Source organism: Pleurodeles waltl, chromosome 4_1 (assembly GCF_031143425.1).
Source record: "Pleurodeles waltl isolate 20211129_DDA chromosome 4_1, aPleWal1.hap1.20221129, whole genome shotgun sequence".
Taxonomy (NCBI): Eukaryota; Metazoa; Chordata; class Amphibia; order Caudata; family Salamandridae; genus Pleurodeles; species Pleurodeles waltl.
Window position 1 is genome coordinate 718243837 of NC_090442.1, and position 27296 is coordinate 718271132.

At 44.3% G+C, this 27296-nt stretch overlaps 1 long non-coding RNA gene across 1 annotated transcript; it reads left to right on the forward strand.

Moving 5' to 3' along the window:
* The first annotated feature begins 1453 nt into the window (after window positions 1–1453).
* On the forward strand, window positions 1454–22554 carry LOC138288084 (uncharacterized). Its single transcript, XR_011202340.1, has 3 exons — window positions 1454–1995; window positions 2739–2891; window positions 19695–22554. It is a non-coding gene; the product is annotated as an uncharacterized lncRNA (long non-coding RNA).
* Window positions 22555–27296: the final 4742 nt, after the last annotated feature.

A 27296-nucleotide genomic window follows, 5' to 3' on the forward strand; every position in this document is an offset into this window, starting at 1 on the left:
CAGTTTTGCGTCAAAAAGTATAAATATGGGCCTAAGTTTGGGAACAAAATGAGTTATAATTCTAGAATAAGCAACTCTGTACTGTGTTGTGCTTGAATATTCGAGGTTATATCATTTATAAGACCCTCTTTCCTGCCTTCCAAGTGCCAACCTTGGAGAGAGTCACATACATGAATGTTTATTATTATGTCACCGACATGCCCATGTGGCCCCAATGCATACTAGTTTACTCCAGGACTTCAGGAGTACGCCAGGAGGGAGTACTCCAAAATTAGTTCACATTTAATTGTCCTGTCCTGGGACAGTTAATCCGAGACCTGAAATGCTTTATCTGAAATGTAAGGCAGAGAGTCTCCTGTGCTGTGAAACTGAGGGAGGGGTGGACAGCTAAACAAGACTCCTTGCCAGGGTGCCTGCTTGCCACAAAGAAATGTAAATGTGCACAACTGGTTTATTTTCAAATGTAAAGGGTGCTTGGAACCCGGCACTGGTTTTAATAGATTGAATCATTTGAACCTTTCTGATGACACAGAATTATCCCTTTTGAGTAGTATTGCAAGGGAGTTTCCATTTGAGTGTGTAGGACAGTTATATAAAAATCTCACTATGTACAGTCTGGTGTACAGTATGGGTATTACTAAAATCTATATTTTAGTACTCTTTTTATGTTAAACCTTTTTGCACATTTTGTAGCAGTCATACTGTGTGTAATTCAAGTTTTAAATAATGACTTGCATATTCAGAGCTTTTTCTATCACAGGCTGGAACCTTGTAGCACTAAACACACACATCACTATTCTCCACTGCACCAACCAGGATTCAATTCTGTGGCTCTCCGGTTACATGCAAACCTCTGCAGTGCATTAACTTCTAACGGTTTATTAATTTATGATAGTATATTTCCCTCTGATTAACTTAAGCTCCATTTATTTTTCATTTAAATTGAGCATTATTTTACATATAGACACCAGAAGGTAATAGACTGAAAAAAGTTACAGAATATTTTGCTTTTTTAGCCATGCCTTGGATCCCGTCCCTACACTCACTCACCCATCACCCTTAGCGTACAGCATCACAGTTACCATACCTTTTTAATGCACTTTGGTCACTGATCTTGCCCCTCCTGAAGAAGTCATCTCGTTGTTGTGGAGCCTGGGCCCTTTCTCGGATGCTCCTGTGATCACTTGATCATGGGAGTTAAATGGACAGGTTGGCCCTGTTACCCGTCTCTGCAGTGGTTGAGAGCACTACTGATGTCGCTGGGATTGGATAACAGTGGAGCAATTGCGGTGCTGGCCAGAGGTGCGATTGGTCCCATTGTGTCAACATCTACATGGTGCGAATCTATCCAGTGAGGAATTGCGCAGTACAGGTGTTGGGAAAAATATATATTCACATGTATGTACCTATAGATATTATACTTTAGTTCCAACTCTCTTTACTCTTATCTGAATCCCAGTAAGACTTCCCTACTGACCTCTCTGACACCTATGCCAGTTGTACAAACAAACCTCTCCAAGCCACGTTGTTAAGTTTAGCTCGGTCTCACACTTTAAGTTCAGCCAGCAACCCAGCCCCCATTTCTTTAGGGACCACCTGTTGTCTGTTCACGTGCTCATGCTCACACTGCATTCTGTATATTTTTACACTATGGACTTCTAGTTTTGTATGTGTAGCATTTCTTTTGTATGTGCGTGCCCATGTTTGGACTGTGTCCCCTTTTTGGGTTGTGCAGTGACAGCACTTATTAACATATATAAATGCCTGACTTATATGCTTCAGGGCAGAAGATGCCAGCTTGTAAGACGTAACACTGGGATGTGCGTCTGCCTTCTGCCTTGGCATGCCAATAAACCTTGGTACCTCAAGACACATTTCATCTGTTCCGGAGCCTTGCCTGGTGTTTGTGTTTTCTTTGCGTCACTCTGAGGAGGGTTGAAAGATAGTTTCCTAACAAATGGCGTCAGAAGTGGGATGCGTGAAATGCCACCACCGGTAAGTTAATTAAATGCCTGTTGTTGTGGCCTTTCAACGCTTAGCTAAGAGTTAAACTGGGGATTGATGTAAATAAAAATATAGCTGGCTATTTAATAGGTGACTGAGGAGTAACTAAGTTACCCGTATCATTACGTTAAATGATAGTGGCAAATTCGTACGGCGAATTGTAATTCCACGCAGGAGAACCTAGCCAGACTGAAGATAATTTTTTTCTTAAATAGGTGACTGAGGAGTAACAAAGTTATCCGTATCATTGCGTTGAATGATAGTGGCAAATTCGTACGGCGAATTGTAATTCCACGCAGGAGATCCTGAACAGAAAGAAGAGAATTTTGTTTTTGTTTAACGGGAATCGCAGAGAGAAAATTAATTAATTAATTAATTAAAACTCTCCTGGAGTGTAGCTTGGGAAGCATTTGATCGGCTGGCGCCGGAACACAGGAAATGATTTTGAAATGTGGACAAAACAAATAGTCTGTCATTGATCAATGGCTGTATTTGAATTATGTGTTGTTTAAGTGTAAATGTGCCACTATGTTTCATTGCAATGTTTTTGAATTACATGTAAAGTAGTGCAGCACTGCATTAGACAAGAAAAATGTTTTATGTTGTGCCTCTAAATTGTCAACAGCTCATGTTTTCTCTATCTCTCTGTCTATCCACCACTGCATAACATTTTTTTTCCCCCTGTTTAACAATTTTTTTTTGCAGGATACAACCATTGTGTTTATTTTTTACAGATTGTAAAATTGAGAGGGAAGGGCACAATGGACAGCGGCAAGTCTAAAGGAAACGTAATGGTGGTAAGCCGTAGAATGCTGAAAAAGACTAAAAAGTTGTTTAAACAGACGACAGGCGAGAAATGTTTTGACCAGATAGCCCCATAGAGCAAGGTAAGAAGGACACAGACTGTGTAACAAATGTAAACTAGTTTGCGTGCTAATGTGGACAGAGAGAGGTAAAGCAGAGTGCAGCTGTTACAAAGCCTGGGTATTAAACACAGGCTGCATGCACACAAAATTGTAACAGCAGACAAATATCTACATTTTAGGAGTGACATTTAGAACATAGTGATGATAAAACTAACTTTAATATTAAAAGAGCACTCAATTTAAGAGGAGTAAACCTCACAGTAGTGAAAGAAAGAAAAAAAAAAAACGAATTTGTGCATGACACCACCAGGACATGTAAACTTAAAAGTACATGCCCCACCTACCTAGCGCCTACCTTAGGGGAGACTTATATGTAGCAAAAAGGGATTTTTACGGATTGGCAAACAGTTTTAAATGCTAGGTCAAAGTAGCAGTAAACTGCGCCTACAGGCTGCAGTGGCAGGCCTGAGACAGGTTTTGAAAGGCTACATCTGTGGGTGGTACAACCAGTACTACAGCCCACTAGCAGCATTTAATTTACTGGCCTTGGGCACTTGGTAAACTTAAAAAAAAAAAGACCTTTCAAATATATTTGTGGTTGGATGGGAAATAATTACTTATTTCTAAAGGATAAAATAAACATTTATAGGATTCAGTAGGGGATCATGTTCACAGCAATAAAGAGATCAACATAAAATGTAAATTCTGAATAAACACTTATTACAGTGTGAAGATACAGCTTGAAGACCTTAAAACATTATTCAGTAATGACCAAGGCTGAATATGGCCAACTACCACAATGTTTGCTCAACATACACACATGTAAATTATTCTTAAAATTAATTTTACTAAAATAGTTTTTGCATTTTTATGATGTATATGATGTCTAATATCACTACTTTAAATATCAGCTATGTAACTAATTCCCATAAATCTTTGCACCCCTTTCTTCTCATGGTGTACTACAATGCAAGGCAACCGAAAAGCTAAGGCACATCATTAGAATTGCATTATTCTGTCCATATAATGATTTTAAATAGTCTTTTTCATAAGTAGTCTGTTATAACATCTTGTTAGAAATGGGGTCTTTGGTTGACAGTCAGGTTACCCCCTGTTCAAGCAAGGACCCTCACTCTAGTTAGGATAAAAGAGAATCACCCTCAGCTAACCCCTGCTTACCCCCTTGGTAGCTTGGCAGAGCAGTAGGCTTAACCTCAGAGTGCTGGGCGTAAAGTATTTGTACCAACACACACAGTAACTTAATGAAAACACTACAAAATGACACAACACCAGTTTAGAAAAATAGGAAATATTTATCTAGACAAAACAAGACCAAAACGACAAAAATCCAACATACACAAGTCAGGTTATGATTTTTAAAAGGTTTAAAATAAAAAGAGTCTTTAGGTAGTTGTAACAACACACTAGCGCTGCTAGCGTGAAAATGTACCTGGTTTGCGGCAAAAATAACCCCGCACGGGCGGTGTGCGTCGAAAATAACCCGGCACGGGTATATGCGTCGAAAGCAGCTCGGCTCGGCGAGGCGCGTCGAAAAAGCCAGCCACGCGACGGTCCGAAGTCCCGCGGCGCTGGTTGCGATCTCTCAGCCTTCGTCAGCGATGCTGCGCGTCGTTTCTCCTGCTCCGGGCGTCGATTCTCCGGTCGCGTTTCCAGCGGCGTCGTTTCTCAGCTGCGGAGCCGGCGTCGCGTCGTTTTCTCAGCCGCGATCGGATTCGCGTCGATCTTTTCTCCGCACGGTGCTCGGTGCGTGTATTTTTTTTGTCCTTAGGCTGCCAGCCTCTCCTTTCAGGGTCCCAGGAACTGGAAGGGCACCACAGAGCAGAGTAGGGGTCTCTCCAGAGACTCCAGGTGCTGGCAGGAAGAAGTCTTTGCTATCCCTGAGACTTCAATAACAGGAGGCAAGCTCTATATCAAGCCCTTGGAGATTTCTTCTTCAAGATGGAAGGCACACAAAGTCCAGTCTTTGCCCTCTTACTCTGGCAGAAGCAGCACTGCAGGAAAGCTCCACAAAGCACAGTCACAGGCAGGGCAGCACTTGTTCCTCAGCGATCAGCTCTTCTCCAGGCAGAGGTTCCCCTTGATTCCAGAAGTGTTTCTAAAGTTTGTAAGTTTGGGGGCCCTTCTTATACCCATTTTAGTCTTTGAAGTCACCTTCCTTCAAAGGGGACTCACACCTTCTTGTGAAATCCTGCCTTGCCCAGGCAAGGCCTCAGACACACACCAGGGGGCTGGAGACAGCATTGTCAGAGGCAGGCACAGTCCTTTCAGATGAGAGTGACCACTCCACCCCTCCCTCCTAGCAGAGATGGCTAATCAGGAATGCAGATCACACCCCAGCTCCCTTTGTGTCACTGTCTGGTGTGAGGTGAAAAAAACAACCCAACTGTCAACTGACCCAGACAGGGAATCCACAAACAAGGCAGAGTCACAGAATGGTTTAAGCAAGAAAATGCTCACTTTCTAAAAGTGGCATTTTCAAACGCACAATCTCAAAATCAACTTTACTAAAAGATGCATTTTTAAATTGTGAGTTCAGGGATCCCAAACTCCACCTGTCCATCTCTTCTCTAGGGGAATCTACACTTTAATCATATTTAAAGGTAGCCCCCATATTATCCTATGAGAGAGAGACAGACCTTGCAACAGTGAAAACGAAATTGGCAGTATTTCACTGTCAGGACATATAAACCACATTACTATATGTCCTACCTTATCCATACACTGCACCCTGCCCTTGGGGCTACCTAGGGCATACCTTAGGGGTGCCTTACATGTAAGGAAAGGGAAGGTTTAGGCCTGGCAAGTGGGTACACTTGCCAAGTCGAATTTACAGTGTAAAAATACACATACAGACACTGCAGGGGCAGGTCTGAGACATGATTACAGAGCTACTTATGTGGGTGGCACAACCAGTGCTGCAGGCCCACTCGTAGCATTTGATTTACAGGCCCTGGCACCTCTAGTGCACCTTACTAGGGACTTACTAGTAAATCAAATATGCCAATCATGGATAAACCACTTACATACAATTTAAACAGGAGAGCATATGCACTTTAGCACTGGTTAGCAGTGGGAAAGTGCTCAGAGTTCAAAAGCCAACAGCAACATGTCAGAAAAATATAGGAGGCAGGAGGCAAAAAAGTCTGGGGATGACCCTGCAAAAGCAAAAGTCCAACACGACCCCCTACCAGCCTAAAGCCAGGGGAGAACAATCAATACCTTGATGTACTTCCCTGATTGGGGCGATAGAACAGGGACCCAGGCCCACAACAGCAGGGGCATGCTCCAGTTCTCCGCCTTCCTGACTCCAGTTGGATCCCTCTGTCCATACTCTCAGGGCCCACTAAGCTAACCCATGGGGAACCCTTCTCCACATCTACAGACACCATCTGTGCAACACCTAACTTTACTTTGCTCACAGATGTATTGCAATGGGCAGATAGTACCACCAGGGCCAACACAGTGGTGTTGCCCACTCCACCCCCGGGGTGTGACTCTCGTCCTCTCCCCCCCAGGGGCAACTCTGTCCACCAGGACAGCAAGCCACAGTGGCCCCAGACAACTGTCAGGGATGAGAGCCCGACCTCAGGCCTCTCTAACCACTGTGACTGTGGAGAGTGGGGGGTGGTAGCCCCAGGTGCCTGGCACCCTTTGACCACTCTCTCTTCCACCAGGTCAGGGATGACAACCTGACCCTGGTCCTCCCCTCTGGGGCTCTGTACCCTCCCTGCAGAAGCGGCACCCCCAGAGTCCAAAACTGTCAGGGTGCTTGTAGAAGCAGTCCTGCACAATTCTTCCATCAGTGCAGGGATGTTAACCTGCAACTGATCCTCCAACCTGGGGTCTGTACCTTCAGGTTGGACCAGGGCCAGGGGTGAGGCTTCCCTCCCCCTGCCCTCTCTTCTGGGGTCCTGAACCACCCAACTAGGAGCGGCCCCCCCAGAAGACAACATGGTAGGGGTACTGTTAGCAGTAGCCCCTTCCTCCAGGTCAGGGGGGACACCCTTAACCTGGCCTCCCAATCCAGGGTCTGTACCCACAGACTGGATCACTGCCTGGCAACCCAGGACTTCCTGGGGGGCATACCTACCCCCTTCCAGGTCAGAGTTTACCCTCTGAACCTGGTCATCCAACCCAGGGTCACCACCCTGCGGTTGAACCATTGCCTGGCACACCAGGACTTCCTGGGGGGCACACCTACCCCCCACAAGGGAAACACTTTCCCCAAGGGCCATACAAGAGTCTGGCTGGCGCAGGTCTCCTGACCTCTGCCCATCTGACAGAGTCTGGATTCCCCCCAGCCCAGAAATGGTCTCACCAAGGTCATTCCTGGGGGGCTCTGCACTCAGAGCTGACCCCTGACCCTCCAGGTTCTCCACTGGGGTCCGCAACCCCCTCTCAACCCTCTGTCTGGACTTCTGCAACCCCTCACTAGGAGTGGTACTGCCAGACACCAGAACTGGTGGGACGCTGGCTACAGCCGCCCCCCCGAGTTCTCCTGACACTGTGGGGTCTCCCTCAACAGATGGCCCTATGGTACAGGCTAGGCTCCCCTCCTGGGGTTCCCGCAGGGAACCCTCCAGGACCTGGGACCGGATCTCGGGCACCTTGGGCCTCAACCCATCCCCATTCCCTCTCCTCTGAGACTGGACATGGGGTCCCTCACCCATCCCACTACACTGGGACCTACCTGGGACACTACAATACTTCCCTACCTCACCTGGTTGGGAACTACCTAGACCACTCCTCTCAGGAGCACCCCCAAATGCCTCTTCAGACTCTCTGGTACTCACCCAGAAGTCTGCCTCCATTGTAAGCTCCCTGGGGTCAGAGAACTCACACTCCACCTGGTGTTGGCATAGCTCTGGAAAATAAGGACTAGACATATGCTCTCCAGCAATTACATCACTCAGCCCCTCACATGAATTAACCAAAGTACCCTTCACCCAACCATCCAGTGACTCTGCTTTGACAAAGCACCCCACATCACCCTCCTGAGACTGGTGAGACAGTACCTGACTGTCCCTGACACTCAACCCACACTCTTCTGGGATGTTTTCACACTCCATAACCAGGACTTCTACCTGGGGGGAACCCCTCTCCCTGTCACTCTCAACTAGAGTCAGTAGAGTGTCCCTCCCACCAGTAGGAATATGATTCCCCATGCCAGTTCCCCAATCCACCTCAGGGACCCTGTGCATCACTGGAGCTACCTCATACCCCTGAACCTCCTGGCGTGTGTTAACTCCCTCCTTCAAGTAGGGCACCACCTCTCTGGGCATGTGTACTTCTGCAGCATCACTGGATATACAATTGTTGCTGCCACCATTCCAGCTGGACTCAGCCCTCATGACTTCCAGCTCTTTCAATTTAAGCTCGTAAGCATAAATCATTTTTTTAATCTCTAAGTCCCTCCTCCTTTCTTCCAACTCCTTGAATCGGCGAGCCCTGTCTGCCCGTCTGTCCTGTAACTCTTCAGGAGTCAGACCCTTGGGTGACACCCTGCTATCCCTCCTGGGGACCCTCCCCCCAGGCGTAACAGGTACCTCCACTACACCACTGTGTATCCTCTGCACTTCCCCACCCACATTCTCCTCCTCTGTGTGCCCTCCAGCCTTCTTGATTGTCACCCCGGCCCTCTGTGCCTGTTGCAGCTCCCCCTCCCTGGTGGAGCTCTCAGTGGGACAGTCAAGATCTTTAAGGAACTGTTTCAATTGAGCAATTGAGTACTCCTTCAGTTTCTCCATTTCAAACACAGCTCCAGCTGTTGCATCTCCAGATTGAGACATGATGGTCACAAGTGCAAAGTTCCAAAGGCAGAAAAAAAATAATTTCCCAATGAAGTAAAAAGAATCAGTCAAGGGATCAGCAAAATCATGGAAGTAGAACAAAAAGAGTCCTTAAGAGAAAAATCAAAAGATCACCAAACAAGTAGTATGTGGTCACGTAGTGGTCTGAGATCAAAACAGTAGTGTACACTTAATTACTGTATGTCAAGTACAAATACAAGTCCAATCCCGACCGCTGGTCACCAATGTTAGAAATGGGGTCTTTGGTTGACAGTCAGGTTACCCCCTGTTCAAGCAAGGACCCTCACTCTAGTTAGGATAAAAGAGAATCACCCTCAGCTAACCCCTGCTTACCCCCTTGGTAGCTTGGCAGAGCAGTAGGCTTAACCTCAGAGTGCTGGGCGTAAAGTATTTGTACCAACACACACAGTAACTTAATGAAAACACTACAAAATGACACAACACCAGTTTAGAAAAATAGGAAATATTTATCTAGACAAAACAAGACCAAAACGACAAAAATCCAACATACACAAGTCAGGTTATGATTTTTAAAAGGTTTAAAATAAAAAGAGTCTTTAGGTAGTTGTAACAACACACTAGCCTGCTAGCGTGAAAATGTACCTGGTTTGCGGCAAAAATAACCCCGCACGGGCGGTGTGCGTCGAAAATAACCCGGCACGGGTATATGCGTCGAAAGCAGCTCGGCTCGGCGAGGCGCGTCGAAAAAGCCAGCCACGCGACGGTCCGAAGTCCCGCGGCGCTGGTTGCGATCTCTCAGCCTTCGTCAGCGATGCTGCGCGTCGTTTCTCCTGCTCCGGGCGTCGATTCTCCGGTCGCGTTTCCAGCGGCGTCGTTTCTCAGCTGCGGAGCCGGCGTCGCGTCGTTTTCTCAGCCGCGATCGGATTCGCGTCGATCTTTTCTCCGCACGGTGCTCGGTGCGTGTATTTTTTTTGTCCTTAGGCTGCCAGCCTCTCCTTTCAGGGTCCCAGGAACTGGAAGGGCACCACAGAGCAGAGTAGGGGTCTCTCCAGAGACTCCAGGTGCTGGCAGGAAGAAGTCTTTGCTATCCCTGAGACTTCAATAACAGGAGGCAAGCTCTATATCAAGCCCTTGGAGATTTCTTCTTCAAGATGGAAGGCACACAAAGTCCAGTCTATGCCCTCTTACTCTGGCAGAAGCAGCACTGCAGGAAAGCTCCACAAAGCACAGTCACAGGCAGGGCAGCACTTGTTCCTCAGCGATCAGCTCTTCTCCAGGCAGAGGTTCCCCTTGATTCCAGAAGTGTTTCTAAAGTTTGTAAGTTTGGGTGCCCTTCTTATACCCATTTTAGTCTTTGAAGTCACCTTCCTTCAAAGGGGACTCACACCTTCTTGTGAAATCCTGCCTTGCCCAGGCAAGGCCTCAGACACACACCAGGGGGCTGGAGACAGCATTGTCAGAGGCAGGCACAGTCCTTTCAGATGAGAGTGACCACTCCACCCCTCCCTCCTAGCAGAGATGGCTAATCAGGAATGCAGATCACACCCCAGCTCCCTTTGTGTCACTGTCTGGTGTGAGGTGAAAAAAACAACCCAACTGTCAACTGACCCAGACAGGGAATCCACAAACAAGGCAGAGTCACAGAATGGTTTAAGCAAGAAAATGCTCACTTTCTAAAAGTGGCATTTTCAAACGCACAATCTCAAAATCAACTTTACTAAAAGATGCATTTTTAAATTGTGAGTTCAGGGATCCCAAACTCCACCTGTCCATCTCTTCTCTAGGGGAATCTACACTTTAATCATATTTAAAGGTAGCCCCCATATTATCCTATGAGAGAGAGACAGACCTTGCAACAGTGAAAACGAAATTGGCAGTATTTCACTGTCAGGACATATAAACCACATTACTATATGTCCTACCTTATCCATACACTGCACCCTGCCCTTGGGGCTACCTAGGGCATACCTTAGGGGTGCCTTACATGTAAGGAAAGGGAAGGTTTAGGCCTGGCAAGTGGGTACACTTGCCAAGTCGAATTTACAGTGTAAAAATACACATACAGACACTGCAGGGGCAGGTCTGAGACATGATTACAGAGCTACTTATGTGGGTGGCACAACCAGTGCTGCAGGCCCACTCGTAGCATTTGATTTACAGGCCCTGGCACCTCTAGTGCACCTTACTAGGGACTTACTAGTAAATCAAATATGCCAATCATGGATAAACCACTTACATACAATTTAAACAGGAGAGCATATGCACTTTAGCACTGGTTAGCAGTGGGAAAGTGCTCAGAGTTCAAAAGCCAACAGCAACATGTCAGAAAAATATAGGAGGCAGGAGGCAAAAAAGTCTGGGGATGACCCTGCAAAAGCAAAAGTCCAACACATCTAATTAAGAAGCAGTTAACGTTTTGCATTTCTACGGCTTCAAGCACACTTTTAAGGTGCTGCTACTTTTCTGTGTCATGTTTCTCACATTATATACTCAGATTTCTGTATCTAAATAGGTAAATATCTTGGGTACAAAATAGGATAATTGTGAGCTCTAACAATGTCAATATTTCTGTATCTTAGAGACAAAATTAAAATGTGAGCTTTAGTTTCAATGTGGCCTCATGGCTGCACTGTTTCTCAAGTACCCCAGCTCCTGGCCTGCTTTTTGCACATGATTTCTATGCGCATACTGGCATTCTAAATTTTCTTGAGCCATTTATTTGGAAGGTTACCTTTCCCTATTGATGTTAATTGGTGGTAGAGAGTGCATGGCATAGAAATACAAAAACAGCATAGTTTAAATCCTACCTTTCCATAGACTGAAAATGTGGATGTTAAGCAGTCATGCTTCTGGCCGTGCAGAGCTCTGATGGGACTCCCACATAGGACAAACATTAAAACACTAAACAACAGTTGTTAACTGTGCTGGGACAGGGGATGTGAATTTACGACAGCAGGTTTAAGTGTCAGATGCTAAGCTTCTGTAATTAGCCCTGACTTGCACTGCTGTTACCAAAAAAAAAAAAAAAAAAAAATACTTAAGGGTAGCTTTGATTATTTCCTCAAAGTTATGCAAATAAGTAATGACAACTGTGGCAGTCCTATTTTACACCAGATTTTTAGCAGTACACTGATTAAACTGGTTTTATCTAAATGATTTGAAAGGGACACATGCACACGCGTAGCTTGGCAAACTGTTGAAGGGTCTACATTAGACTGTGAAAGCATGACTGCAGGTCATCACCATATTTTAAATATGAGATACATATGTAAACATACATGTACATTTTTAATTGTACTAATGCAATTTGTACATTTAGTATTTACCACTTGTAATAATATTAAAGAAAATGAAAAAGGTGAGCTAGTTTAGAGGACTGGCTACTTCTTTTCAGCAGTTTTGCTTCTATTTCTTTTGGTTTGCAACAGATGCTTTGTGTAGGGAGGCTTGCAGCTTTGTCCTCATTTGAGACGGCTCTCTTCCACACATGTGCAAACAGTGCAGTGTCATGTTAGCCCTCACCACACTGAATGAGCACAATTTCCTAAAAGTAAAAAAAAAAAAAAAAAACTGGAGTGCAACTTGTTCTAAATAGGTACTACAGACCAAAGAAAAAATATATAATGTATGCTTGTAATTTTGAAGAGAAGGTTAAGAATAACTTAATTTCCTACATTTTCTAACCATTCTATGGTAGGAGAACCCACTTCGAGTAATATACAAACCAGAACATACTAGGTAAAAAGAGCTAATATATGAAAGAAAGTCCTTCTGCTTAGTAAAAAGAGGGTCAAATTGATGCTGAATACATGTAAACTGTTTTAAAATATCATCATTAGTCATTTAAATACATTTAATAAATGGAAGAATTTTGCAGAGTGGTAGCAATACATTTCTGGCTTTGATTCAGCCCTCTTGAAACTAAATTGAACACCATAGGTCCATTCTAGGTCCTAGAATGAAACTGATTGACCCCCTGTAGGAGGCTGGACTGGCTTGTAGTGAGTACCAAGGGGTACTTGCACCTTGCACCAGGCCCAGTTATCCCTTATTAGTGTATAGGGTGTCTAGCAGCTTAGGCTGATAGATAATGGTAGCTTAGCAGAGCAGCTTAGGCTGAACTAGGAGACGTGTGAAGCTACTACAGTACCACTTAGTGTCATATGCACAATATCATAAGAAAACACAATACACAGTTATACTAAAAATAAAGGTACTTTATTTTTATGACAATATGCCAAAGTATCTTAGAGTGTACCCTCAGTGAGAGGATAGGGAATATACACAAGATATATATACACAATAGCAAAAATATGCAGTATAGTCTTAGAAAACAGTGCAAACAATGTATAGTTACAATAGGATGCAATGGGGAAACATAGGGATAGGGGCAACACAAACCATATACTCCAAAAGTGGAATGCGAACCACGAATGGACCCCAAACCTATGTGACCTGGTAGAGGGTCGCTGGGACTATTAGAAAATAGTGAGAGTTAGCAAAATAACCCTCCCCAAGACCCTGAAAAGTGAGTGCAAAGTGCACTAAAGTTCCCCTAAGGACAAAGTAGTCGTGTTAGAGGAATAATGCAGGAAAGACACAAACCAGCAATGCAACAACTGTGGATTTCTAATCTAGGGTACCTGTGGAACAAGGGGACCAAGTCCAAAAGTCACAAGCAAGTCGGAGATAGGCAGATGCCCAGGAAATGCCAGCTGCGGGTGCAAAGAAGCTTCGACTGGACAGAAGAAGCTGAGGTTTCTGCAGGAACGAAAAGGGCTAGAGACTTTCCCTTTGGTGGACGGATCCCTCTCGCCTTGGAAAGTTGTGCAAAAGTGTTTTCCCGCCGGAATGACGCCAACAAGCCTTGCTAGGTGCAAATCGTGCGTTTGGCGTTTTTGGACGCTGCTGGGGCCCAGGAGGGACCAGGAGGTCGCAAATTGGACCTGAAGAGAGAGGGGATGTCGAGCAAGACAAAGAGCCCTCACTGAAGCAGGTAGCACCCGGAGAAGTGCCAGAAACAGGCACTACGAGGATGCGTGAAACAGTGCTTGCCGAAGTTGCACAAAGGAGTCCCACGTCGCCGGAGACCAACTTAGAAAGTCGTGCAATGCAGGTTAGAGTGCCGTGGACCCAGGCTTGGCTGTGCACAAAGGATTTCTGCCGGAAGTGCACAGGGGCCGGAGTAGCTGCAAAGTCGCGGTTCCCAGCAATGCAGCCCAGCGAGGTGAGGCAAGGACTTACCTCCACCAAACTTGGACTGAAGAGTCACTGGACTGTGTGGGGTCACTTGGACAGAGTCGCTGGATTCGAGGGATCTCGCTCGTCGTGCTGAGAGGAGACCCAAGGGACCGGTAATGCAGCTTTTTGGTGCCTGCGGTTGCAGGGGGAAGATTCCGTCGACCCACAGGAGATTTCTTCGGAGCTTCTGGTGCAGAGAGGAGGCAGGCTACCCCCACAGCATGCACAAGCAGGAAAACAGTCGAGAAGGCGGCAGGATCAGCGTTACAGAGTTGCAGTAGTCGTCTTTGCTACTATGTTGCAGGTTTGCAGGCTTCCAGCGCGGTCAGCAGTCGATTCCTTATCAGAAGGTGAAGAGAGAGATGCAGAGGAACTCGGCTGAGCTCATGCATTCGTTATCTAAAGTTTCCCCAGAGACAGAGACCCTAAATAGCCAGAAAAGAGGGTTTGGCTACCTAGGAGAGAGGATAGGCTACTAACACCTGAAGGAGCCTATCAGCAGGAGTCTCTGACGTCACCTGGTGGCACTGGCCACTCAGAGCAGTCCAGTGTGCCAGCAGCACCTCTGTTTCCAAGATGGCAGAGGTCTGGAGCACACTGGAGGAGCTCTGGACACCTCCCAGGGGAGGTGCAGGTCAGGGGAGTGGTCACTCCCCTTTCCTTTGTCCAGTTTTGCACCAGAGCAGGGGCTAAGGGGTCCCTGAACCGGTGTAGACTGGCTTATGCAGAATTGGGCACCTCTGTGCCCAACAAAGCATTTCCAGAGGCTGGGGGAGGCTACTCCTCCCCTGCCTTCACACCATTTTCCAAAGGGAGAGGGTGTCACACCCTCTCTCAGAGGAAGTTCTTTGTTCTGCCATCCTGGGCCAGGCCTGGCTGGACCACAGGAGGGCAGCTGCCTGTCTGAGGGGTTGGCAGCAGCAGCAGCTGCAGTGAAACCCCAGGAAGGGCAGTTTGGCAGTACCAGGGTCTGTGCTACAGACCACTGGGATCATGGGATTGTGCCAACTATGCCAGGATGGCATAGAGGGGGCAATTCCATGATCATAGACATGTTACATGGCCATATTCGGAGTTACCATTGTGAAGCTACATATAGGTAGTGACCTATATGTAGTGCACGTGTGTAATGGTGTCCCCGCACTCACAAAGTTCAGGGAATTGGCTATGAACAATGTGGGGGCACCTTGGCTAGTGCCAGGGTGCCCTCACACTAAGTAACTTTGCACCTAACCTTTACCAGGTAAAGGTTAGACATATAGGTGACTTATAAGTTACTTAAGTGCAGTGTAAAATGGCTGTGAAATAACGTGGACGTTATTTCACTCAGGCTGCAGTGGCAGGCCTGTGTAAGAATTGTCAGAGCTCCCTATGGGTGGCAAAAGAAATGCTGCAGCCCATAGGGATCTCCTGGAACCCCAATACCCTGGGTACCTCAGTACCATATACTAGGGAATTATAAGGGTGTTCCAGTAAGCCAATGTAAATTGGTAAAATTGGTCACTAGCCTGTTAGTGACAATTTGAAAGTAATGAGAGAGCATAACCACTGAGGTTCTGGTTAGCAGAGCCTCAGTGAGACAGTTAGGCACCACACAGGGAACATATACATGCACACCTATGAGCACTGGGGCCCTGTGTGACAGGGTCCCAGTGACACATACATATAGGCCACAAACCTATGAGCACTGGGGTCCTGACCAGCAGGATCCCAGTGACACATAACAAACATACTGAAAACATAGTGTTTTCACTATGAGCACTGAGGCCTGGCTATCAGGATCTCAGTGAGACAGTGAAAACAGTGACAAACACCCTGGCATACACTCACAAACAGGCCAAAAGTGGGGGTAACAAGGCTAGAAAGAGGCTACCTTCTCACACCCCCTTATGATGCATTTTTCAGTGTCAATAAAACATAACTAAAAGAAGGAGCGGGTGTCTCACTGGATTGTAACTTCCTTGAGGGACCGTCACTATGCAACTAACAAGACTGGATAAAGGAAGAATTGCAGATTCTATTAAGGACATGGCAGAGTTTTTGCTGTTTTCTTGAGGAATAGTACCTTTGTAGGAGATATGCAAGGTAGGACTTACATTATTGAATAACATTATCAAGGGGCACAGTATAGATAAGATGGAGGGCAAGGATACCAGCAAGGAGACAAGAGTAGGGATCAGTGTTATTCTTGCCCATGCCAAGAGGCTTACAGAAGATAAAGCACTAAATGAGGAACGCTTTCCAGAGAAAACAAGTAGGAACATAGGATGACGCAGGGAGAGACATGACCCATGCAGCGGAAAACCGATGAACCCGGTGCTTTATGATGGAGATATCTGACACATCTGAAGAGAATACAATGTTTCCAACTAAGGTAGGAGATAAGATGGTTGATTTCTTAATTCCAATATGGATGTGCCCCACCAATTAGCTGGGGGTATACCTCATCTGCCACAATTTCTGCAACAGTATATGCTTTCAAGAAATGGGATTTACTTACAAGCACCTGAGCGCAGGTTAGAATTGATTAACACAGCGCAAACTGCAGCAGTGAGCATTGACCAGGACCACAGGAAGAGGAATTCTTATACGGCCAGCTTCAGAACAACACGTCTATAGCTGTAGCACCATGATTCTACCCTACAAATTTGGGTCCCATGGTAACTAAGAATTTTACATTTCCTTTGGAAGTTGTGACTGTGTTGGGAGATGGAGAAGGATGCTGTTGAATGTTGTATATGCTCAGAAACGACAGGGCTGTCGTTTTTGACAAGCTTGAAGGGAATATGACTTTACAGCTGACTGAAAACAAGGTCATAGAACAACTGAACTCAGAGGTTTGGGCAAACACAAAAATGAGGCAGGATAATAAAAAACACACCCTCCCCATAAAGTAACGCTTAAGGAAAATGCAGAACTACCTTATGTGCGTCAGTATAGACTGTCACCTCAGGCAGAGGAGGGAATAAAACCTGTGATTGAGCGTATCTTACAAGAGGGTATCATTAAAAAGACCAATAGCCCCTGTAAAAGTCCAATAATTCCATTGCCCAAGGGCAACACTGGACAATATAGATTCATACAGGATTTACGCCAGATAAACTACATTGTGGTTCCCTTAGCACCTGTTGTGCCTGACACCAATACTATATTATCTTCTATACTTGCAGAAGCAGAGTACGTTTCAGTTAAGTCTTGTAAGTGTGTTTTTCAGTATTACGATCCATCCAGAGAGTGAGTACCTCTTTGCCTTCACAGTAAATGATACCCAGTGCACTTTCACAAGACTGGACCAAGGCTTCACAGAGAGTCCCACGGTCTATCCACAGGCAGTAAAGAGAGACCTGGACAGCCTACACCCGGAAGGCAGCAGTATTATCTTGCAGTACCCTGGTGATCTCCTTGTAGCATCTCCATCACTTGAGGCTTGTGAAACAGATACTAGCTCTGCTGAACCACCTCCAGGAGAGAGGACACAAAGTCTCATTGTCAAAATTTCAGTGCTGCCAAAAAGAAGTGACTTACCTTGGTTATGTGGTATCCAAAGGTACGCGCTGCATATCACCTGACAGAATAAAAATGATTCAAAGCATGAATGGCAGAATGATGTCCTTCCTGGGGATGATGAACTACTGCCGCCAGTGTATCCCTGAGTACAGATCCTATGATGCATTCTTGAGGAAATGCACACTACAAGATGCACCCAACAACATTGTATGGACTAATCAACTTGCAGAATGTTTCAAGAGACTGAAAGGGACATGGTGTCCTGCGCCAGCATTGGGGCTGCCTGATTACAAGCTACCCTTCCATCTCTATGTGTCAGAGCAAGACAGCATTGCAAATGGTGTACTGACACAGCAGCATGGCTCTGGAAAGAGACCTGTGGAGTATTACTCTGTGACTTTGCCTTCGGCAGTGACTGGGCATCCAGCCTGTTTGAGAGCAGTGGCAGCAGCCGCTGTGATGGTAAAGAGGGCGGCTCCCATTGTGATGGACTACCCTTATTTTGTTTATGTGCCACATTCGGTACAGTTGTTGTTGTCATCAGCAGCAACACAGCATTTTTCAGCAGCCAGGCACACAGGTTATGAGGTCACGTTGTTGTCTAACACTAATATTACCATTAAAAAATGCCCCCTGTTAATTTGGCAACATTATTACCTGCCATAGGTGATTCTGATGAGACCCCCGACCATGATTGTGTTGAGGTTGTAGAAACATGCACCACACCCAGACCAGATTTACAACAGACACCTCTAGAAAAGGCAGACTATGAGTGGTACACTGATGGTTCCTCCAGTAGACTAACAGACACCGATTACAGAGCAGGGTATGCGATAACAACAGTAGACACCATAATTGAAAGTGCAGCTCTTCCCCCTGGCACATCTGCCCAGCAAGCTGAGCTATATGCTGTAACAAGAGCATGCATCCTAGCCGATGGGAAAAGTGTTAACATTTATACTGACTCACGTTATGCCTTTGGAGTTGTCCACGATTTTGGCCAGCTGTGGCAGTATCGTGGTTTCATAACAGCAGCAGGGCGCCCCATCCAAAATGGCCTTTTAGTAAAGAACTTGTTAAAAGCAATACTACTACCCAACTGCATACCAGTCATAAAATGCGAGGCACACACAGGGGCTAACACCAAGATAGCCAGAGGAAACGCCACGGCTGACACAGCAGCAAGAGAAAGCATGTTACAGCCAATACAAATGGTGCCCCTAATGGCAAATAGCATTCCTAAAATTCAGTTTATTCAGAGACAGTTGTTACTAGCTGATGTAAAGGAAGCACAATGGTCTGCAGCACTAGCTGAGGAAAGAGTGTGGACTGATGCTGGGTGTTTGCAAAATGATGAGGGATTGTGGGTCCACCAGGATGGGAGACCTGTGGCTCCACATAGTATGTTCCTTCCCCTTACAAGGCTTGCTCATGGACCCACTCACATGGCACAAGGGGGGATGAATGAGCTAATTAGACTGGAATGGTTTGCACCAGGGATAACAGCCTTCACTGCACAATTCTGCTCCCAATGTCTTGTCTGTGCCCAACATACTAAAGGCTGGTCCCCTGCTACACATGATCACTTACCAGTACCACAGGGGCCGTTTACCAATGTCCAAATAGACTTTGCCTATATGCCCCCAGTGAATGGATTTAAATATTTGCTGGTGTGTGTGGATCAATTTTCAAAATGGGTGGAGGCGTTTCCCACAAGGAAGAATGATGCGGCAACTGTGGTGCGATGCTTGATGAAAGATATCATACCCCGATTTGGGGTCCCCCAAGGCATTAATAGCGACAGAGGGGGTGAATTTGTGGCTGCAGTGGTGCAAAAGATGTGTGAATGTTTAGGAATAGAGTGGAAACTGCATGCCCCTTACCACCCCCAAAGTTCAGGACAGGTGAAGAGGATGAACTCCACTATAAAAAATAGATTAGCAAAAACAACTGATGCAACAGGCCTGAAATGGCCTGATGCTCTGCCTTTAGTGCTGCATGCCATAAGGGCAACTCCATCTAGGACAACCCTTTTGTCCCCCCATGAGGTACTGATGGAGCGGCCTATGTCTGTGGGGTTGAGGTTGCCTCTCCCAGCATCTCAAGCAGCACTGCTGTGGACAGATGAAAACATTTCTGACTATGCTATAAAATTGTCATCAGTCTTGAGGCATCACTATCTCCAGGTGAAGGAAGCCTTGCCCCATCCGTCCTCAGAGCCCACACATCCTTTTAAAGCTGGAGACATAGTCATGGTGAGAAAAATAAAAGATGTTTCTCTTAGTTCTAGGTGGACTGGACCACACCTTGTGCTACTGGTAACGCGGACGGCGGTGAAGGTACAGGGACGTCCTGAGTGGATTCACGGCACTAGGTGCAGATTCACACCATCAACAACAAAGACCGACGTGCCTACAACGGATGAGCACATGCAACCCGTGGAGCAGCACAGCATACCAGAAAAAGGGGAGACAGACCAGACCATTCCCAAGAGCCACGCTGAGGGTCCGTCATCAAGTGTCAGGTGACACCAACTGAAGCAGTTGAGTGAAGCACACAACGTAGTCTCGAAGAAAGGTGATAGTCACACCTGCAGAAAAATAGACTGAAGAGGACACTGCAGGGCAGGTCCGTGAAACCGCCCTTGAACAAGACTACTGCAGACTAGTAGGGGAAGACGAGGACAGCACACTGCGTGCGATTGCCTTACTGAACAGACTTCATATCTATTTCTATAACTTTAGAAAAAAAAAAAAAAATGCATTGCATTGCATAGTACAAATAATATTTTTTAGTACCTTCATTTTGTATGTACTAACAGTATTTAGACAAACAGCTGACCATCCCCTCATTGCGGTACATGAGAAAGTAGCCCAAGTCTTAGGTCTTAAAAACTGCTGGATGTGTAGAGAATTATCCAGAAACCCCAATGACCCCATTGGCTTACATGGGACACCTGTGCCTATACAGAATTATGCACAAGGAAAAGGATGCCTTATACCAAATGTAACTTGGGACTGTGGAGAAGGAAGGATTGGATGGTACCCACGTTGTACCATACTGCCCAATATTCAAGCTGAATACCCAGTGTCACCTATGAGAGAGAACAATGCAGAGGACAGTGCTTTTCCTGTATGTATAAAGCATCAAGTTTCAGGATGTAACCCAGATTCCCGATACTTAGGATACCTCGCAAGTAGCAAGTGTCCTAACATATTAGAATTTGATGATACCACGGGTAATTGGAATTTAAAGGACAGACAGTTAATAAGTAGGATCTGGACAACTAAGAGGCAAGGAAAGAAAGTTACCTACATTTACATTACTGGAACATCACTATTCTTGGAGAAACACTGTTGATAACACCTGATGGTCTTCTATATGATCCACTAATTGAACAAGAAAATTATTATACTAGGGCACCAAGTGTGATTTCTAAAATATTAGAATATCCTTTATGGTCAGCTCGCTGCTCTTACATGGCGCCGTGGGCAAATGTTACTTTTATAAACTCTGCATGGATTGATTATAAATGGTGTGACCAATTTCAGAACTCTTTCCCTGAGGGGGTAGGCCTTCCTCTCAGTAAATATCACACATTGGACACACAGTTACAGGGCAGTATGTATTTCATTTGTGGAACTAAGGCTTACAAGGTGCTTCCGCGGCATTGGGAAGGCATGTGTGCTATTTCTTATCTAACACCAAACATTTCAGTTGTACCGCATATTGCAGCGCATGAGCCATTAAACCTGGGGAGTTTTGCTCATAGGTATCAAAGAGATATACATACACCTATTCTGGAGGCTAGACAAGGTCTATTTTTTGAGCTAATGCGTATATTGATTCCTGGATATGGCGTATATGATTTGGAATTGGCCCTTGTTAACATGTCTGCTGAGCTAGCCATAGCATTCAATGCAACAAGAGATGCACTTCAAGAGTTGCAGGTGGAAATTAATTCAGTGGCTGCCATGACTATCCAACATAGAATTGCCCTTGACCTCCTGACACTACAACAAGGAGGACTGTGCGTTTTGTTGAATTCCTCTTGCTGTTATTTTTTAAATAAAAGTGGAAACATAGCAAGGGATGTCACCCAAATTAAAAAAGCAGTTAGAATATTTCATGGAGCAGAGAAAATGTCTGATTCTGATGATTGGTCCTGGCTTTGGTGATGGTTACCAACAGGATGGCTGAAGAGCTTAGTTCTAGCGCTATTCGGTATCTTTATAACAATAGTGGTACTTTTGTGTTGCCTCCAGTGCTGTTGCTCCATGCTCCAGCAGTTCTGTAGTAAGAACATCTATTCATTTTCTGCTGTTAAAGTCCTACATCCTACAGAGCAGGAGATAGCCCTCAGATATCTTACAATACAACAAGATGTAGAGGAAGCACACAAAGAAATGTTTGATTTAATGGCTATAGACCCATAAAACATGAATGTTTAGATTCAATACTAGCATATCATTTAGTCTACCTTATGGATGTATATCTAGATGACAATAGATGTGTTTCATCTGAACAAAATGTGTAATGCCATCCAAAGATATGTATTTTTTGATACGTTATTACTATATTTCTGCAATGTATATATATATTTTTTGCAATCAAGTATGATATTACTATCAAAAAGGAGATATTGTTGGGAAAAATATATATTCACATGTATGTACCTATAGATATTATACTTTAGTTCCAACTCTCTTTACCCTTATCTGAATCCCAGTAAGACTTCCCTACTGACCTCTCTGACACCTATGCCAGTTGTACAAACAAACCTCTCCAAGCCACGTTGTTAAGTTTAGCTCGGTCTCACACTTCAAGTTCAGCCAGCAACCCAGCCCCCATTTCTTTAGGGACCACCTGTTGTCTGTTCACGTGCTCATGCTCACACTGCATTCTGTATATTTTTACACTATGGACTTCTAGTTTTGTATGTGTAGCACTTCTTTTGTATGTGCGTGCCCATGTTTGGACTGTGTCCCCTTTTTGGGTTGTGCAGTGACAGCACTTATTAACATATATAAATGCCTGACTTATATGCTTCAGGGCAGAAGATGCCAGCTTGTAAGACGTAACACTGGGATGTGCGTCTGCCTTCTGCCTTGGCATGCCAATAAACCTTGGTACCTCAAGACACATTTCATCTGTTCCGGAGCCTTGCCTGGTGTTTGTGTTTTCTTTGCGTCACTCTGAGGAGGGTTGAAAGATAGTTTCCTAACAACAGGAACAAAGAGTATTCTTTTTGTACCATGACTGTTCGAGTGGTGCTCAAGATGGCGGCATCGAAGCCTTCCACGGAGCACCAGATTCTTAACAATACTACAGGGCCGGGTCACCCACCCCGTCACGTAACTGTTGCTGGCCTGCGTGGAAGAAGCATGTAATCCTTGTGATCTTTTATGTCAGTTTTATATTTGTAAACTCGTAACTATCCTTATGTAAAGTGCTTGCAGTTATTACTTACTCTGATACCTTTGGGTCGTGTTCGTGCTGCAAAAAACTGAAAAATAAGTAGGTAAATAAATTGCTCCTGTTCTTTTAGATCCCAAAGAACGATGAAAAACGGCACTCAGTATTAAGTGCTATGTACAATGTTTATAGTTCAAAAAACATTATTGTACTGTCGAAATTTCCCCTTGGTTGATTCCTCCGTTAGAGGCTATTATAATATGTTGGCTGTAAAACTGCAAACAAATACTTACATAAATACAAATATACATTCATTTACACAGACAGGGTCTTTTTTGGTGTGGAAACGAAACTTCGGGTGGTTTATGTAGCCCTGCACTGCCCTCTTGTGTCATATTTGGGTTTAACCTATATCTTATTTTTTATATTACTTCTATTGAGGATTTCCATTCATTTCGGACCTCCCTGTACCTTCTTTTAAGTTACATACGCTGATATCTGTAGGTCATGATCATAACACAAAGAAAAATATTCTCAAAACATTTCTGAAACAAAATTATTCGAAAAACATACGTATACTGTTTTAATTACAGAATGGGTATTACGCTACCAAATTGAACCAAACCCTCTTAAAAACAAACAATGAATAACACTCTTTGTTTGAGTTGTAAGAAACAAATACTTGAAGGGTCCCGACGTTTTTCTCAGAAGCCCACTGTTGGTGCACCAAATGCCCAGGTTACCTAATTCGAGGCTGCCTAGTCTTTCACGACCTCACACTTTCTAGCGTTTTATCTTTCCGTTGTGCATTATTTTTAATCCCTGCTGCTGTTTATGAGCATTTCTCTTCTCGTCATAAAACAAGTTTCAGTCTCAAAAAATAAATGCTGTTGGCTGTGATATTCAGGCCTACGAGCGGTTCAAGAAATGCTCTGAAAAATCAACTCAGCTTGTCTGCAAAGGAAGTGGCAGAGTATAGTGGCGGCTGACAACTGTGGAGACTGGTGGGCGGGATAATGGGTAATGCACGGGCAAAATTATATTAAGTAAACAAATGTCGACATGCATTACATTATCGTTTTAAAGTTAAAATGTTCAACTTTAAAATGGTAATCTAATGCATGTCGGCGATTTAAGGCATACATACACACATAAAATACACATATAAATACATAAAATACACATATAAAAACACAGAATACACAAAAAAGGAAATAAAACTCACTTACCTTGCTGCATGTCCTCGCTCTGTCCTGGTGTTCTTCTCTCCTCCAGGGCGGGTGTGGTGTTATGAGTCTCTGAATCCACCACCACCTTTTTGGGAGATACCGGGTAATCCTCCAATTGTCTGGAAAAATTGGTTTGATGCATTTGAAATGTACTTAGGAGCAATTGGTGCAGCACACTTCCGTCCTGAAAGAAAAAAAAAATCTTTTACTGCATTCCCTAGGATTTGAAGGGAGATCCATTAAGCATCTTCCTGCCTTGGTATTGGATGAAGGAGAAGAGATTGATGAGTATACCGAAACAGTAAAAAAATTGGAACTGAGGTTTGACATACAGCCCAGTTTAGTCGTTATCAGACACAAGTTTTTCAAAAGTGAACAAAATCCTGGTGAAGATGTAGATACTTTTGTGTCAGCACTGAGAAAACTTGCAGCCGATTGTCAGTTTCAGGCGTTTAGTGACCAGCTGGTCATGGACCAAATTATTGCAAAATGCACAGATAAGACTATCCAGCAAAAACTTCTTTCTTTGAACAATCCGTCACTTGATGAGACATTACAACTGGCAAAGAGCATTGAGACCCCTAAATTGTTGGTGAAGGAATTGGAATCCAGAACAACAGAAAATATAGGATTGGTGAATTCTCAAGATGGAAAAATGCTAAAATTAACTAATACTTCTTCTAAACCATTTTTAAAGTAAAACAATATTTGTTTCTGGCGTGGTAATCTGAACCATTTTAAGAGTGGCAGAGGCTGTCCTGCTAAGAATGCCACATGCAGAAAGTGCAGCAAAGTTGGGCACTTTGCCAAAGTGTGTCAGAGTGGCACAATAAGTGTTGGTTCTAACAGAGTTCAGGGAAGTTTACAAATAGTTTAGGGGTAGCATATGTTACAGAGGTAGATGATGGTGATGTAGATAGAATCCAAGAAGAGTTCAGGGACAGGGTAATGATTGTCACAGAGGATCAGATAGTGATTGGAGATCCTACTATGTGTGTAGATCCTTACATTGAAGTTGGTGTTGGTGACAAAGTAATCAAACTTTTAGTAGACTCTGGGGCTCGGATCACAATGATTACTCAAGAACTGTGCAAGGAGGTTTGGGGAGAGAGAACTCTCTGTGCACCTGACAGAGCACCTGTGTCCTATGAAGGGAGAAAGATTGAATTGACTGGTTATTTTGAAGATGTACTTGAGTTTAAGGGAAAGAGAATTTTTGGCAAGATGTATGTGGCGATAAAAGGACTAAGCATATTGGGTTGGTTTTATCAGGGTTTGTTTCAAATGGTTTTGAGGCCAGGCACTAAGGAACAGGAATCTGTTGTACAATCAAGTGATTATGGAGCCAATCTAATAAAGGATTTTCCATCGGTGTTTTCGGAAAAGTTGGTCACCGTTGAGGGATTTACTCATGTGATAAAAGTCAAGGAGGGAGCCATTCCAGTGAAACACAAACTGGAAAAGGAGTTGAAGGATATGTGTATGAAGGGTATCATTGAACCTATAGATTCCTCCTTATGGTTGTCTCCCTTGGTTGTTGCAAGGAAGAAAAATGGCGATTTGAGAAGAATCTGTGTTGATCTTCGCAGTTTGAATAAACATATTTGGGTAGATTCTCATCCTTTACCCAAAATTACATAGATGCTGGCCACTATTGGAGAATCAAAATGGTTTTCCATGTTGGATCTAGCTGTGGCGTACCATCAGATTGTTTTAGATCCAGCTTCTAGGCATCTTACTGCCTTTGTTTCACCTTTAGGCACATTTCAGTATTGCAGGATGCCTTTTGGGTTAGCTTCAGCAGCAGCTGTCTTTCAGCAAGTTATGTCTCAGATGTTAAAGGACAGAAAAGGGGTAGCTGTATTTCAAGATGATGTTTTGATCCATGCAGCATCCAAAGAGGAACATGATCACATTGTGAGAAAAGTGTTAAAAATCATGCAGGAAAGAGAAGTGGTTCATAGAAGTGAGAAATGCCAATTTTTGCATAATAGAGTTGAATATTTAGGACATGTTGTTTCAGAACAAGGGATTGAACCCAAACCAGGGTTAGTCAAAATGATTATGAATGCTTCTCCACCGTCAGACAAAACAGGGTTGAAGTCCTTTATTGGTTTGTGTGAATTTTATTCACGCTTCATGAGCGATTACGCTGCTAAAACTAAACCTTTGACAAATTTATTAAAGAAAAATGCTGTTTTTGTTTGGAGTAAGGATTGTCAGGAGGCGTTTGAGTGGATCAAGTCGCAACTATTTGTTGGGCCTAGAATTTTGAAACCTTTTGATCCAGATGTGCAGTGTTTTATAACTGTGGAAGCGAGCAGTTTCGGTGTGGGTGCGGTGTTGACTCACGCAAAAGAAGGTGTGGAAAATAACTTGGGATATGCATCAAGAGTTTTGAGAGGATCTGAATTAAAATTTTCTGTTATTGAAAAAATATTGTTGGCATGTTGGTGGCCTATAAGGAAGTTTCATCAGTATGTCTGGGGAAACAAGTTTGTGTTGTGCACAGATCATAGTCCCCTTGTTTCTATTTTGACTGGATACAAAATCAGAGAATTAACACATTGTATTTCTAGATTAGTCACACAATTATTACAATATGATTTTGAAGTCAGCTATGTTCTTGGTAACAGGAATGTTAGAGCAGATTTTTTAATCTAGATTTCCGTTGGTTGAAGAAGCGGGTGTTGGTGAGGATGAAGAAGAGGATGATGTTGATAACTGTTTTATAGCAGCTGTTGATCTAGGAGATATGTGTGTGATAGGTGAATGTGAGTGGAAGAGGGAATTGGCGAAAGATTTGGTGTTGGCTCAGATTATAAAATTTGTAAAAGAAAGGTGGCCAAGAGAAATAAATGTTCCAATTCAATTCCAAACTTTCGTCAAGGTGTCAAGTGAAATGTCTGTTGAAGATGACATTCTTATGAGGGGTGAGAGATTTGTTCCCCCGGAGAGCCTGAGGAAAAGAATAGTTACTGCTGCGCATGAGGGTCACTTATGCAGGACACTTACTAAGTGCAGATTACGTGAAACGTTTTGGTGGCCTGGAATGGATCAATGTGTTGATGTGTGTGTGGATGAATGTGTGATTTGCAACAGTTGTGAAAAGGGGTTCAAGGTGAGGACCCCACCGTTACAACATGTTGAACTACCCTCTAGGTCTTGGGAAAAGCTGGGAATTGATCTTATTGGTCCTTTCAATGCTTTACCAATTTAATTTAAATTTGCTGTAATCTTAA